Below are 16,439 nucleotides of genomic sequence, written 5' to 3'. Positions count from 1 at the left end.
TTTTCCCTGGGTGGAATTAAGGCTGGTTTCCTAATTCAGTTTCCGCTCACATTAAAGGAAGGTGAAACTGATCTTTTTCTTTTTTTTCTTTCTTCATGTTTGGGGTGAAAGGCTGCTGCTTTATTGTTATCACATTCACAAATACCTCTTTTCTAACATAATATGCATGCTCTGCCATCTTGAAGCCGGAAAATGTAACTGTTTTATCTATAGCATTAAACTTGGAAATACAAAAGAATGTGTGATAATGAAATATCATACTGGAAACGTTCACATGAACGCCCACTCGGGTTGTAAAAACTCAAAAAGTTTTGAGTTGACATTTAGAGAAAAAAGCAGATGAAAATAAAGATATTGTTAACGGTAAGAAAGTTTGGGTTAGTATTGCAAATTTTTGTGTTGCAGCCATGTTAATTAAATACTGCAAACAGCTACGAGCGATGCTTAAACAAACACTGAGCAAGAAAACTCATTGGTCGTAAAAACACAGCAAAGTTTCCCAGCTTGGTAAATCGGACCACCTGAGGAACGTCTGAGTGCAGGTTCAGTGGTTAGACACACACTGGCCTGCAATCAGCAACTAAACCATAACTGGCACAAAGCAAGTTTAAAGATTATACAGATCTAACTTGCTACAATATAATAAAATAACAATGTCCAGATATGAACAGTAAGAAAAGACAAATGTATATATATGCAGTATAGCAGCATTAGGAATATGAATATATGGTATGTTATATATGAGTTGGATTGTAGGATTTTTGTGGTAGTTTAATGTACTTATGAGACAAACATCGAGGAAAAAAAACCTTCTTTGTATTCTTCTTCTACAGAGAAAAACTTAAAGTGGGTAACTTACACAGGAAATCTTATATGTATGTAGTCATGCAACGTAAGACAATAAGGGACAAAAACATTAACCTAAGTGTACTTCTTTTGTCCTTACGTCTATGAGAGAGAATGCAGATATGTGTGCAGGTTTTATTAGGTTTTAAAGTAAGTATGAGTGAAGGACAGAAAAGCAGCGTGAGAAGAGAGGAAAGAAAACACTGCACACACAAAGCCCATGATTATGAAATAATACGAATAATATAAATAACCAAAACAGTGAGGGAGAGCATTGGCAGACCGGGTGTTTAATTTAGTTTTAGTTAAAGAATGATGTGCTATTCTTCATATTTAGAAACACCTCGGCACATTGCAATTTAGGCTGCAGAGGCTCCGCATGTGATGCCAGACCGCATAAAGTTTACTTCTGTAGATGAAAGATGAGAGATGAAAGCGAGGCAATATTTCAAATCAAATCAATTGATCAAAGTTCCCTTTAATCCTGTTAATGAAAGCTATTAAAACTGAGCAAATCCATGACTTGAAGTGGAAGCTTGTAACTATGAAGTAGCCCCAGAAATTGTGCCGCTGCCTGCGGGCCGACCTCCAGAAATCTGCAGCTGACTGACGAGTTTATCAAGGCTCGATGAGTGAGCGACCTCAAGTAAACCTGCTTTATTAGACGAATGCACGCGTGGTGGGAGGTCCGTCTGACTTGGTGTTAATGCTCATAAAGGCTGACCTCTCTCATGCCATGTGCCTCCCAAATCCAGATATGAACAGTGGCTTACAGATGAAACCAGGCTTTCATCACAGCATGCACACAGAGAGAGGCTGATTTACAGGAGCTGGACGGCAGGAACTTAGAGCATCAAAGAAAAACAGACAAAAAGGCAAAAAACTTAATTAAATAATTGGATTTTGTGATTAAATCTAGTGTTGGATAATAATTATACTGGCGTGAACAAAATTAATAGTCTGTTTGACATTTGAAAAATGTACAAAGAAGGAAATTTGTGCTTATAATGTAACTAGCAGATTAGCGTAACAAGAATTTAAATCAACTTTTTATTATTGCTAAAGCTTATTAAAGTACATTCAAATGAATGGTCGACCGTGACTGTATATGTTTACAAATGGTCTGAATTTATTTCCCCAAAACTATAATAAAATACTAAAAATAAAAACATAAATTAAAACTTTCAGTATTTGTTTTTGTCAGCAAAAAACAAACAAACTGGAGAGAAAACATAAAGTACTCACAACTTTGGAAGAAAATTAAAAGAAAAAAAATAGATACCTTATTTTTTAAAACGTAATTATTATTAATATATAAACAGAGCTTATTTCTAGCTTTAAATCTTATTGTATTACCAGTCAATAACATTTGTTTTAGAAAAAAAATCTTTATTTTTCAGTTTTGAAAATAGATGCTAAGCTCAAACGCTAATCTGAAACATATTTTTTCTAAACTTCGTGAGCAGCTTAATTTTTTTTTACTTATGAAAATCAACTGACTTTAAATATAATAATACAATTTAAATGTTGTAAGTTTTCACTGCAAAATGTGTAAAATAAAAGATTTAATTTAAATGATTAGTTATGTTTTATGAAGACTTTTGTTAGATTTTATTAGTTTTCTCACATTTGTCCAATTTATGAAGGTCAAATAAACGCATCTTCTACACTTCTGCATTTAAGATGAAGCGACACTCAAAACTAAAAATTCTTTTACACAGATGCTCTTTAACTTTTACTACCATCCATCAAATCTGCAGTTTATAGAGAATAAGCCACAAACTCCAGGTGATGATTCCAGTGTTTCAACCAATAAAATGCACATGTAACAGTCTGGAAGTGAAACCAGGAGTTACTTTTTTCTGATAAAGTACGGCTCGGTGCGTCTGAACAAAATGATGGTTATCGCCCTCACCGACACGGGATCAGAGCGCTCCGGTGGCAGTGACCCCGGCTCCCCTCTTTCACCTTTAGGTGTTGATTGCTTTGAGAGCCCTCCGTCTAGATCGAGGGCTTTTCCCATGGAGATTAGACGATCTGGTTTAAAGCTGTTTCAACAGGTCGCTTGTGAGGGGTCAGAGGTCAATTACAAAGTAGTGCCTAATGGTAGAAAATAACGTCAATCACCTTAAACGGACGGGTGGCGAGGCTTGTGCCTGACTTTGGGTTGGAATGTGGGGAATCCAGGGGTTAAGCCTGTGGCACGCACACACACACACACACACACACACACACACACATTTGAAGCTTCTACTTGAAGCTGGTCCAGCTCGCTCACCATCACCTACCATGCCATGCTATCAATCTTAGATTGAACAAAAGAAGAAAAATTAAGAATGAGCAGAAAGAAATACTTTACAACGCCTTCTGCTGGTTTTTATCACATATAACTACAAATTAAGTATTTTATGGTGAAAAAAATGCTTTGTAAGTGCAAACAAATTGGCAAATTGACAAATTCGTGACAGTGTCGGAAAGAAACAGGTATATTTTATCATTCTACCTCCTTCCATATGCCTGCACTTAATCTACCTCCTCACACAAATCTTAGAAGTTCAAGTTCACCTAAAATTCATTTTTACTGTTATTGCATTTTCATGTATTATATTTTAGACACTGCCACATGATTGGTTGATTTAATATTTACATTAAAAAGCAGATACCCAGTGAGTGTAAATCCGTCCTCCTTGAGAAACAGTAAAAGCCACCATAATTAACATAATAAAACATTATCATAAGAGCAGCTAACGTTATTCAAGACAGAGAGTGAACTTTCTGAGTTCACACCTTAAAAGTGACATTTTTAAAGAAACAGAAATAAAGGAGACATTTTTCAAATTAAAATATTTCAGTCACTGTACAGTTAAAAATAAACGCTCTGCTTCCATCCACTTCCTTCTCTTCATTCTTCTCTTGTTTTTCCCTTCGTTGCAGCTGAGGTGAAACATTCATCCTCTGCATTAAGTCCTCTGAATGAAAGCTTTGTTGGCACCAAAGTCTGCAATTCACATTGACCCACATGATTTGTTGAGGCCATCCCAAAATGGCTCTGTAATTAACGACCTGGGCCCTGTTTCAGGAAGCCGGTTTGGAAAACTCAGAGTGAAAAACGACACTCACGGTTGAGTAACCCCGAACTGTCCAACTCGGAATATTCCGTTTCAGAAAGGCTGATAACAATTAGTTCAGTCAACGCGGAGTTGCTTTAACCCCAAGTGAAGCGCGCGGACGAGGATACATAAAGCCCTGATAAGCGGAGCACAGATTAAGCGAGTCACCATGGAGACGGAGGGAAAGAAGGCGCGGTCAATGTATTTCACAGCGCTTGAGGCCGAAATTCTGATGGCAGCATATGCCGATAACATGCAAATTCCGCGGAAAAAAGTAACACAGCCACAGCTGCAAAAGCATGCATGGCAAAACATAGCCGACAGAGTCAATGCGTGAGTGTTAATTTAAACATTGATCGAGGGATTTCCACCCATTTAACACGTTATTTTATCATATGTTATTTTATTTGTTATTTTATACATTTTATTTTGTGATGTGGTGTGAGCGCAGGTGCAACCCAACAGGCCCCAAACGTGCCTGGCAGCAAGTAAAAATGAAATATAAAAATATAGTCCAAACAGGTAAGGTGTAATTGTATTATGAGCCATAGTGCTTGGTCTGTTTGTCCCATGTAAATTAATTGCAGTTAGAGGCTACATTAATTTTCTTTCTGTAAGCACTTATTGAAATTATCTGAGCACATTACAAGTACATATTTGCTTACTCTGTATGCTCAAATGTGACCCGTTATAGCCAACAGAAAAAAAGCGGAGGCCCGAAAAACAGGTGGGGGTCCTCCACCACCACCACTCACAGAGGCTGAGCAGTTGGCCCTCAGCCAAAACAGTGGGCGCCCTGTGGCCGAAGGCATCTCTGCGGGGACATCCTCTGAGGCAATAACCCCGCAAGACACAAGTGCCTACATAGGGGGTAAATTCAAAATAATACATGATGTGCATACATCCTTTCTTCACAGTCACCTTTGCAGTGCTACTCATTCATTTGATAAACTCTTTACCATAATGAATTATTTTGTAGTGAAGTTATTTTCCTACTGATTTTGCCTTCCCTCAGTCTTGGTTGTCTTTGAGAGCATAATGACAATGAAGTGTAAGGTGATTGGTATGTTTGTTAATTGCCATTTGGTCCCTTGTAAGTTATAAGTGACCTGTATAAACCTCATATTCTATCAGTTGATGGTGGTGGTGTACTGCATCTGGTGCAGCCTCCTGTTGAGCCAGACCAACATGCAGTTGTGAGTAATACTCCACAGATTATATGAGTTTACAGTAGAACAGCAATGTTGTTTATTTCTTTACTACAGGAAAATAATGAAGAAACATTGACAGCTGTTACAGAGGAGGAAGCAACAGAGACACTTTATGAGGTTTACATCTTTTAATACTTTGTGTACAGGAAACACAGGCGACCAATAAAGCCAGTTGAACAAAAAATCTGTTTATTCTTCTTTCAACATGTTGAGGTGATGGGTCAAAAGAAATGATTGTGACATATGGTGTCTCTGACTGCACTTCCATCTTGTATGTCCGTGGGAGGGTCAGGATGTTCATGGTTTGGATCACTGCTGATGTTTGGTTCAGAAGGACAGTGTTCTCCTCTAATTGTGGCAATGTTGTGAAGAATCACACATGCCACAATAATGTCACATGCCCTTTCTGGGGTGACCCTGAGTCTTTGCAGGCACTGGAACCGGGCCTTAAGCATTCCGATAGTCATTTCAATTCTGGCTCTTGTCCTGCAATTAGCCAGATTATATCGCTGCTGTGGGCCCGGTTCAGGGTCAGGGTAAGGGGTAAGCAAATAGGGTAAACATGGATACCCCCTATCACCAAGCAAGTAGCCAGTGAACTCTCCTAAGACAGAAGGGTACACTTCAGTTCAAATGTCCCTGAAGCAATTGGTCTTTATATATTTTACAGTATTCTCAACTCACCATGTCCAAATTTTGTGCTCAGTGTACATTCACGGAATATTTGTGAGTCATGGACAGAGCCTGGCCACTTGGCTTCCACATTTGTGATAATGTTGGCAGCATCACATATGATCTTCACAGTGCAGAGAACACAAATTAGCATCCATTACTATAATGAAATAATTTGTTAGTTTGACATGCTACAGGGAACTATGTACCTGTACATTAATGCTGTGGAAAGACTTCCTGTTCACATAGTCTCCTTCATTTACTGAAGGAGCAATGATTGGAATGTGAGTGCCATCTGTATAGCCAATCACGCCTGGGAACCCTGAAAATAAATGTGCAATTTAAGTAGTAGTCCAAGTATCACCACATCATAAATTAAGTTTTGTTCATCCTGATACCTGCAATTTTGTGGCATCCCTCTTTGATAAATCTTGTGGGTCTATGACCGGGGAACACCACAGACGAGTACAGGAGACGTTTCAGTGCAACTGTAACATTCCTGACTGCCCGACAGACGGTAGCCTTGGAAACGTGCTCAGCGTCACCAATATTATACAGAAAGCTCCCGTTTGCAAGAAACCGAAGTGCAATACAAATAATATGCAATGAACTGAGAGCATGTCCGCGATGTGTCACATGCGTAATATATGGCCTGAGGATGTTATCCAAATAAATTATAGATTGTGCTGAGAAACGGTAACGTTCGCACAGAAAATCATCAGGAAATGATAAAATGTCCAAACGCGCTCTGATCACTCTCTCCCGGTGGAGAGCTCTGCGGAGAATTTGGGCTTCACGATCTACTGGCTCTTCAAGGAAGTGGCACGCCATGTCCGACACTTCCTACTGTCAGGTTTCCGACAAAGGGGCGGAGACAGTCAGGGTTAGTTGTAGTAAACCTGCTAGGGGGCAGGTTAGCTTCACGGAGTGTGTCGTCATAGTGACTCACTCAGGCTGCAGCTGAACTCGCTTTGTGAAACCGAAAACCCAGAGTTTTCGTTAACTCAGGGTATACTTACTCAGTTTTTCCACTAAACCGGCTTCCTGAAACAGGGCCCTGGCCAGGGGCAGACAAACAAATGACGATGCTGTGTAACCGTGACAACGGAGATGACTCATACCCACAGCGAGCCCTCACCTGGCCTGATGTGCTGGTTTTCCTCTGCATTCATTTAGGAAACAGTGCCAGGAAGACACAGGTCTGTGAGCTCATAGTGTTTGATTTTATACAGTCTGCATTGTAATGTCATTTCCTGTTGTGGTCACACACTCATCGTGGAAGTCACTGTTGTGGTCATTTTGGCCTTTTAATTATTTTTTAAGCTGTTGTTTTCCAGCTTGAGCAAACACCTTTATGAATTTGAAGGAAATATTTGAATTGTAATCTTGAGTTTTCATTTCAGCATTTTTCTCTAAATACGTTTTCAACTTTAAATTAAGATTAAAGTCATAACTTGAAATTATCTTAAAATTTCAACTATATACTCAAAATGAACAATGATAATAAAAAACGTCCTTCTGTTATCTCTTTGTTTTCTTAATGTGTTGTATTAATTAATATGGGACCTCTTGATGGAGGTAGATGCGAAGCTTGAGAAAATTATTCAGGCTACACTGAAGTAAACAAACAGTGGTGTTAGGACTGCTGAGTACGATGCGGCTCAACTTTTAACTCTGAAATTTGCAAAAATGTTTTTGTTTTGCTGTTCTGCACTAAGAATCAGTTTTAATGTGATGTTTTGCGAGTGTTTTGGTATTATTAATATTTCATGCATCTCTAAAGTGTGCATCAAAGCAAGAGACAACAGACCTCTACATCCAAGCCAACAATTTCCTCGTGAAATAAACGAGGAAATAAACCTCAAAGTTCAGCCGTCCTTATTCCAATCTTTGATGTTATTTCTTCAAAATAACATATATTTGTACAAGAATGTATTTTCAGTTTACATTCAAAGTTAGAAAATACTTGTATTACAATTGATCCACCACACCACATCCTCTGAGCAAGGGCATCACAGGGAGATGCTCCCACCTCCCCCCTGGCTCAAATCTGGCAGGTCTTAGAAAATAAACTGAAACCAAACCAGGTGTGCCTCCCAACTTTATTCGTGTTATCAGATGCAGCTGCTCCAAATGTCGATAAATGTGCCAGTTTCCAGCTCAAATTACCCAAATTAATGTAGCCAAATCTGGCAGCCAGTACAGGCTAGAAAATACCCCAGTCTTCCAAAAGTCACTGGACCCACGACTGGTTCAATTCAGCCTGCTTCCAAAGAATAAAGATTAAAAAACAGAATGAAGGAGTGCAAAATAAGTAGAGGTGTACATGTGCAAGACTGATATCAAAAGATAACACAAAGAATAGTCTAGAAAATCTTCCCCTTGTAGCGCAATACAAGAAAACAAACACTGAGATCAGAGTATCACGATTACCAAAACTCACCTGCCAGGACACTTGATCCTCTCACAACACACAAATATTCAGATTAGTCTATCCAGGACTCTCCAGTCAGTGCTAATGTTATGAAGCACAGCAGGTTGGTACATTTACAGCACAAGGCTGCTGCAAAAGTAAAAACACGTATTACTTCTCAGCTGAGCAACAATCTGAAGTTTAAACAGCTGCTTTACGTCCACTTGATCTGACATTTTCCTGATCCAGCCGTAACGCTGGAGGGATTTTGACTTTAGCCATGATTTCATCCTGTAACAAATGACATCAGCTCATTGTTTCTGAGCAATGGATCAAACTGCTTTGTTAAAACTTTTTACTCACCTTGTTAATTAGCGAGTGGTGATGTGAAGTACAACCTGCAAAGCCTCAGTGAGAGCCCAGCCTAAACTCTGCGTTTGGAGAGCAGAGTTGCAATTCTTGTTTGGTGTGTTTTTAACCTTTCTGGGAGCCACACGGGGGAATCCTTTTAATCGTGAACGGCTATTAATCTTTGTCAACATCCAGGACAAACTCTTTGCAAAGTTTCCGAAAATTGTAACCATGTCAATGTTTTCTTTCTCTCTGAAACGCAGTGAACGGCGAGTCCTTTATTAATGCATTTCTATGTTTACCAATCACATCAAAAACACTACAATCAGCCTATAAAGTATTTACCAGGTGTTTGTTTTGAATTCAGCTTCTAAAATCCCCTAAAAAACTACAAAGGACATGACCTCAGTGTCCTCTGAGAGTACTTCAAGTGTGCTTAATGTTTCTGTTTTCTCTCATTATTCTCTAATTTTATCCATCTGTGAACTTTCTGAGAACGTTTTGTTTCGTAATGCATCCCAAATTATTACGGGGACGTTTTGATTGACAGGAATAATAAATAGAGGAATCACTTCTGGCGAAAGCGCATACAGTATGCCATCTTAGGACGTGGCACAGTGCACAGGTCCCACACACGTTGTTTGTATCTGCAGGGTTTTGTTTCCATTCCTCCCTTGGACTGAAAACTCTTCCGCTGGGAACAGCACACTGCAATCAGGCCCTGTTTATGGCAGCCAGTCTGCCATTCACTGAAGACCAAAGATTGATGACGCCTGTCCTGACTGACTGGTAATCAGAGCACGAGTTTCACTGTCTGACATGCACCGCACGCTCATAAAACTCGGTCCATCTGGATGGAGACAAACATGGAAATGTGTCCATAAATTCTCTGTTGCTTGAGAAATTTGATGTTTGACAAATAAAGAGGAGAGGAATCAGTCTGATGAAGCTGGCCGGGTTCCTCCCAGCCAGCTGTAAACTACTGCGCCTCCTCATTTTCTTTAGTCACGTTGCCCTTTTGACCCACTGACCAGACTACTTACATTAACTAGACACAATGTATTCCCCAATGAATGCAACGTTAACCGTCACAGGCTCCCACTGACACTCAAGCGGAAGTATTTTTACAGCCTCTAAGCTCCACTGAACAAGTTTAAAGCAGCTTAATTGCAGCGTTGACCTGACTGGCAGCTATACGAATGTGTTTTGTGGGGAAGAGGCTGCCGCGAGGTGCTGGGAAGAAAAAAGGGTTAATGAGTGAAACGCTGCACCGCCAGGCCGGCTTTCAAGTTGGGATTCATTTCTGGATACAGACCCATAAATATGTCTCATGAGAAGGATACGGTGGCTGCGAGGCGCAAAGTCCATCATCTGAAGCACAAAGAGAAAACAAAAAACAATAAAAGTGTCTTGGGTTTTTAAACATTAAGTCCAATTTCAGGTCTTAGTTACAGGTTTCAAAATAGCAATTTCCCATCCTGGGTGCACCACGATGTAAGAAAGTTTACAGAAAATAAACACAGTGGCCTAGTGAGTAAATTGAGTCAAAGCAAACATCTATGGTGCTCTCCAATCAAGAATGATCAACCAAAAGCATTACAACCTGTCATAACCTCTTTAAAAAAGTCATGTGGTGCCTTTATGGTGGAAATCCACACAAATCGCCAGAAAGCAGTGAAGCAGCCAGTCCAAATAATAATTAGTTCACTGACGTTTCCCTGTCTTTAATTAAGAACGAAATTGAACGATTTAGCTGTTCAAAAACAGGATTTTCCATGGTTTATTGTGGTTGGACTCCCAGCTGTCCCAGTGGGATTTCAATGCCTTATTTGTGACAAAGTGGAGAAGCAGTTGTAATTCTCTCCATTTGTCCCATAGGTGTTTACCTTTTTTTTTTTTGCACATTGTACACATTATTCTGTTTCTATGTATTTGCTATGATTTGCTATTTGTCAAGTAACATTGCTTCACTCACTATCCCGGGTTTGTTTGTGTAAGCGTTTTGTTGCCGGCAAATCAAACATTCTGCAAATTAAGACAAATACTAAGTTATGTTTCTTTATACTTTATTATGTTACAGATTAAGTCATTTGTTCATACTTACTCTGTTTGTCTTTTCAGTCATCATGAGTGTCAGGTGTGGGGAAACGCCCGCTTGGCATTTCCTCATTTTAAAGTCCTGATCATGTCACACATGACATCATCAGGTCAAACCATGTGGAGGGGTTTCTTTTTCCAGAGAGATGCTTCCTTTTGTTTGTGTTAATGTTTAAAGGGACTTGTTGAATGTTTTTCCTTTTGTTAACACTGCCATTTAGTTGTGTAAATGTGCATATTAGAAGTGTGTAGAGGTTTTGTGTTTTTAGATAACCTGAGTAGAGTTTTAGATCCCTCAGTTGAGTGAGTGGTACTGGCTGGGCAATTGGAGGGAAATTGATGGCCCTATTTAAAGCCAGTCTCTACCAGATGCAGGAGAGAGGAGAGGTGAGCTGTGTCACCAGAGCCATGTTATGTTGAGTTTTGTTAAATGAATTGATTTGGGGAAAGTTTTGTTAAGTTATACATTAAATTAAGTTCACTGCAAATAAATTGCTCACCTTGGAAACCCAAAATGTCTGCATAGTCTGCTTCCCTACCACCTTCCTTGACGTTCGAGTGTGACTACTTCACATTATTAAGTCATTTTTTTCACTCAAATGAAATATTTTAACTTACTCTAATTTTTCCTCTATTCGTGCCACCCAGTGCAGCACATCGATTCTCCTCATTGCATAGACTTTGAATTTGAGTGTTTGCGTTTGAACACGCCATTAAAGTGCAAAATATATAATCAATCAGGGGGCAATAATAATCATAATTATCTGTAACACACCAAGCCTACCTTTTTTTTTCTAAATAATCATTTTTCTTCCTTTCTATCATGAGGGTTAGATCTCAAAGAGATGAATATGTTGTGATATCTTTGTGAGATGAAGTCTTTGAGTGTATTTTCCACATCTGCAAGTCTGAGGTCTTCTTTGGTCTGAGTGGCATAAATTTCATCATGACACAGTGAGCATGAGGGTCCATGTGAAAGTCCACAGGCCTGCCTGTTTTTTGTGATTGCGTGGCTTTGTCCACTACACTTGCGCCCCAGGCGGCGGTCTTCAAAGAGATATAAGAGGAATGACTAATCGGCTGCCATGTCTCTAGATGTCCGTGTTCGTGTCCGCTGCAGAGTCTAATCAAGGCTTTAAAGATTTGCACGATTATTAAACAGCATCAGTTTCACTGCAGATGTTGTCGGTCTGCTTCCATGTAAAATCAGTTTCATCACAGCTTTACTAGCAAACCTGCATGGGCGGGTCCACAGTGGGTAGCTGCAGGTGAACTGTGGGGCTGTATAGGCAAAGCAAACCCACAAGGGCCCTAAGTGGGTGTGCTCACAAAGGGCCACAGCAGTAATTCCCTTAGAGTACCCCATATGTTCCCAAACATCCACTAAAAGGGCCATTTTAATTAAACTATCTTAAGTAAAGACGCGATTTACTACATAGTAACTGTGTACCTCCACACAAGCGTATCTACATCCATATGTGTCCAGACTTGACCTTTGACCTTCTGGATATAAAACTTTGTCGTTTTTTTTTATGCCATTGGGTGTTTCTGTAAAATCCTGTCATAATTACCTCATTGATTATTGAGTTATGGACAAAATATGAGTCATGAGGTCACAGTGACTCTCACCTTTGTCCATGAAAATGTATCCACACGTTGTATTTGTTCTTTGAGACGTTCCTGAGCAGGTTGCTGAGTAGTTTGCATTTTGAGAATCAAAATAAAATAGTTTATGACAGCTGGGATAGGCTCCAGCGCCCCCCGCGACCCTGAAAAGGATAAGCGGAAGCGAATGGATGGATGGATGGATGGATGGATGGATGGATGGATGGATGATGAAGTGACAGTTTCAGAAAATGGAATTCAGGACTTCAGCTGTTCTGTTTTAAAAACATTTGCTGACCAGTTTCATTAGCTTAATGCTGATGTCTGACGACGCTGTTGGGTACTTCACAGGATTTGTTTAGTTTTATATTAACAATTTAGTTCAATTTAATTTTAACAACACATTATATTAAGGTAAAGGTATCAAAGAAAAAAAACAATGTTCAGACGATCCCCTATGAGCAACACTTGGTGACAGTGGAGAGAAAGAGCTCCTTTTTAACAGGAAGAAACCTCCAACAGGGCCAGAATCATGGAGCAGCAGTTTTATTCTGCTGCACTGGTTTTGTATTATTATTATTAGTAGTAGTAGTAGTAGAAGTATTATTAGTAGTATTATCACTGTTCTCTCACACCAAGAAGGTCCTGAGTTTGAATCCTGCTTAGGGTCTTTCTTTGTGTTCTCCTCATATCTGTGTGGATCCTCTCCGGTTACTTTGACGCTTCCTCCCTTAGTCCAATGACATGCATGGGGTGAGGTTAATTGATTATTGTGAATAGACTGTTTGAATCTGGGTGATTTTCTGTCTCTCTCCAGGATGTAGCTTTCCTCATGCCTTATGACAGCTGGGAAAGGCTCCAGCCCAATGTGACCCTAAACTGGGTAAGTGGAAGGAGATGATGGATTTATTATTATTATGAAAAGAGGTGAGTGGGGAAGAAATGCTCATTGCATCATGGGAAGTCCGCCAGCAGCCTGAACCCATTCCAGCATAACTACAGGACAGTTCAGGACCACCTGACCTAGTCCTAACTATGTGCTTCACCAAAAAGGAGACTTTTAAGTCTAATCTTAAAACCAGAGAGGATGTTTGTCTCCTGACCCCAAATTGGGTGCTGGTTCCACAGGAGAGGCGCACAATAGCCTAAGGTTCTTCCCATTTTACTTTTAGAAAATTTAGGAACCATAAGTATGCCTGCAATGTGAGAGCAAAGAGCTCTGTAAAGGTAATATGGTACTGTGAGGTCTTTAAGTTATGATGGGCCCTGAAAACTTCATGACTTTGTATGTGTGAAGGATTTCTGAGTTCTCTTGCATGTGAAATATAATTATGACAAACATCTGGTTACTCGTGTGCCATTGTTTGCCAGTCATCAACAAAAATACATAAAATATTTTTAATAAACCCCAGTTATGAAGTTTTTTTTTTCAGTTTGAAATGCACTCTCTTGCACCACAGGGCCACCACAGACACACGCAGTCTGATTCTCACATTTGTCCTTCAACAAAGTCATAAATTCAACAAGTTTTTTTATTTAAACTTTTAATAGACCCTCAGTCACAAACAAACTTTACACAACCGAAGCAGGACACTCAGATGTTTGCCTGGTACAGTGGTAACAGGAAATGAGGTAATGAGGGCCTCTCTCTGAGAGTGCACACCATGGAGAGCGATGCACTGACCCGTGGCAACCCAGACAGCTCCACTGAACTTTAAAGGTGAATTGGATCAGGGCTCCTGCTCAGCTTCTCAGCCAAAAACCTCCTGATGAGGGCTTAGCGGCGGCAGTGAAAGCAACCTAATGAGTGACGAGTAATCAACACTATTACCCGGCCTCTCCAGCGCACCCAAGCTTCAGCCCAGCAGGCTGTAATGCCGTTTACTAAAGGCTTCATTCGCTGTGAGGGGCACTAATCAAGAGAGGGGAATATTGGTGAATTTAATGGCTTAAGTATAAATCTCTCCCATTGCTCGGCCAAAGGAAAAACAGGCTTTGATTAATGAGCTGAAGTGGATTTTTAGCCCAGGTCTCTAACCATCTGGGGCTCTATCTAAACGAATGACCTCACTGCATTTCACTGGCTGCAGTCCATCCTGCAACATATCCCTGGCAAACAAAGAGCAGTGCCAACACAAAGGCCAAGGCAAGAACAAAATCCACAAGGTCACAGTGAAGTAAGACACTGCCTGATGTGTTAGAGTTCGTGTTTTTATTATTGTTCCAGTGGAACATGAAACGGTGCCGAGGAATGTTCCAGGGATTGAAAATGTAGTGACCCTTCAGTTATTCGTGAATGCGTTGCTTTTAAACTCCAGGGAGAAAACAAAAATACAAGCTGCTCCGTCTCACTGTTTATATTGTGTCTGTGGCTGGAAATTGTCATTTTTGTACTGGTATCTATTGTTTTCACCCAGTGTTGAGGTCATATTTCTTGACTTTTTTAGGGTGTTGAGTTAGTGTTATGAAGTTTGAGAAAGCTGTGATGGCTAAAGCAGAACAGCTGAGATTTAAGAGGTAAACTCTACTGTTATATATACATGCTATGACATGAAAACTTGCTGTTTATTTGTAATGCTTGCAGGCAAAAACAAAAGGGGCCACCACTGGTCCACAGGCCAACCTTGAGAACCCGTCAGCTGGATGCTCCACTTTATTCATCAGCTTTTCATTAAATTAGTTTCACAAGTTTTTCCTGAAAACAGCTGTCTGCTAAAATTAAAGCTCATAAGACTCACCACCGTTAAATATAACATATGAAGTTAAGAGAAGATGAGCTCTATAGAGTTAGAGGTACTGCACATTTGATATGAAATTATTCAAAATCTAAGGTTTGGTTGAGCGGCGGGGTAAGGTCGTACTGCTTTCTTGAGTGTTTGGGCAGCTAGCTTATTCCTTACACGCCCCACGCTGTCAAACAGACAATGATTTCTTCAAGTGCTCCTGAGCCCATGTTGTGATTTCCATGACAGAATCGTCACTGGTTTTTAATGCAGTGCCATTTGACAGCTCGTACACAGACATTCAACCTTCTACCTGAAAATTTCTCCAGACTCCCTGAATCTTTTGACATTATACACTGTAAATGACGAGGAATTCAAAGACTTCAGAATTTGTTTGTTGAAGAACATTATTCTAGAATTGTTGACATGGTTACCCACTCCTGTTACTGACCTCCTGCTGATTAACCCAGCTGAAAATTGTCTCTCCAGCTGTTTGTTTTTAGTGTCACTAACTTTTCCAGCTTCGAGAAGTGTCGGTACCATCAAATTCAAAATAAGCGATTAAAAAAAATACTAATAATAATATGTAGTAAACCACATGTAGTTTCCTCATACTGCTTCTGAAAATCATGTTTCATCCTTTCAGATGACCTCCTATGACTGAGCTGACACATGGAGACAGAGCTCCCCTGGGTTCAAAGTGTTAATGACTTGAGTGCCAATTTAAGGGGTCAACATGACTTTGAGGGGCCTCAAAGGAGAAAAATCCATCATGTAGAAAAACTTCTGGCTGGTGCAAATAGTCTCTTTACTTGATGTTGGTGGTTTGTCGTTATCATTTTTGTGGTTTATAGTCTTTAAAGTGGTAGTGAAGAAAAACAGCTGTTTTTGTTCAAACTGGGAAAGTTTAGTCTCGTAGTCTCGTTCTCCACTGCTGTGCCTGAACATAACATACCTCAACACACTGAAGGGAGGTAAAATGTTACCAGGGGCTACCGCTGGCCCGCAGGCCCCACTTTGAGAACCCTGGCTGTCCTGTAAACGAAGGACATCACTGCAAGACTTTAGCAGCTTCACTAACAGGCTTCTGAGTTCGCTGTGATGATACTGAAAGTTACATTTAGCCACAGCTTCATAATTTGTGTGTGAGGTATTTACTTACATATTTTATGTTACAGAATGTATGACTAAAGCTATTTTTAAGTACAGTACTTATTTGAAGCATCTAATCAAAAACCCATTTAAAACACTAAACTAACTGAAACTGGAAGTACAAAATGCTAATTTCTGGGTCTTAGGATTCACTCCTTTAGCACTCTATGACTGAAAGCCACGGCTAATCTGAAAAACTACTTAAATATTAATAGGATTGCTAATAGCTTTAAGTGTCATTTCCCCCATTTAAAAGCCC

Source organism: Rhamphochromis longiceps, linkage group LG22 (genome assembly GCF_057381845.1).
Source record: "Rhamphochromis longiceps isolate RC_006_pf linkage group LG22, R_longiceps_female_GT1.1, whole genome shotgun sequence".
NCBI classification, from domain to species: domain Eukaryota; kingdom Metazoa; phylum Chordata; class Actinopteri; order Cichliformes; family Cichlidae; genus Rhamphochromis; species Rhamphochromis longiceps.
Note: the sequence above shows the minus strand (reverse complement) of the source record.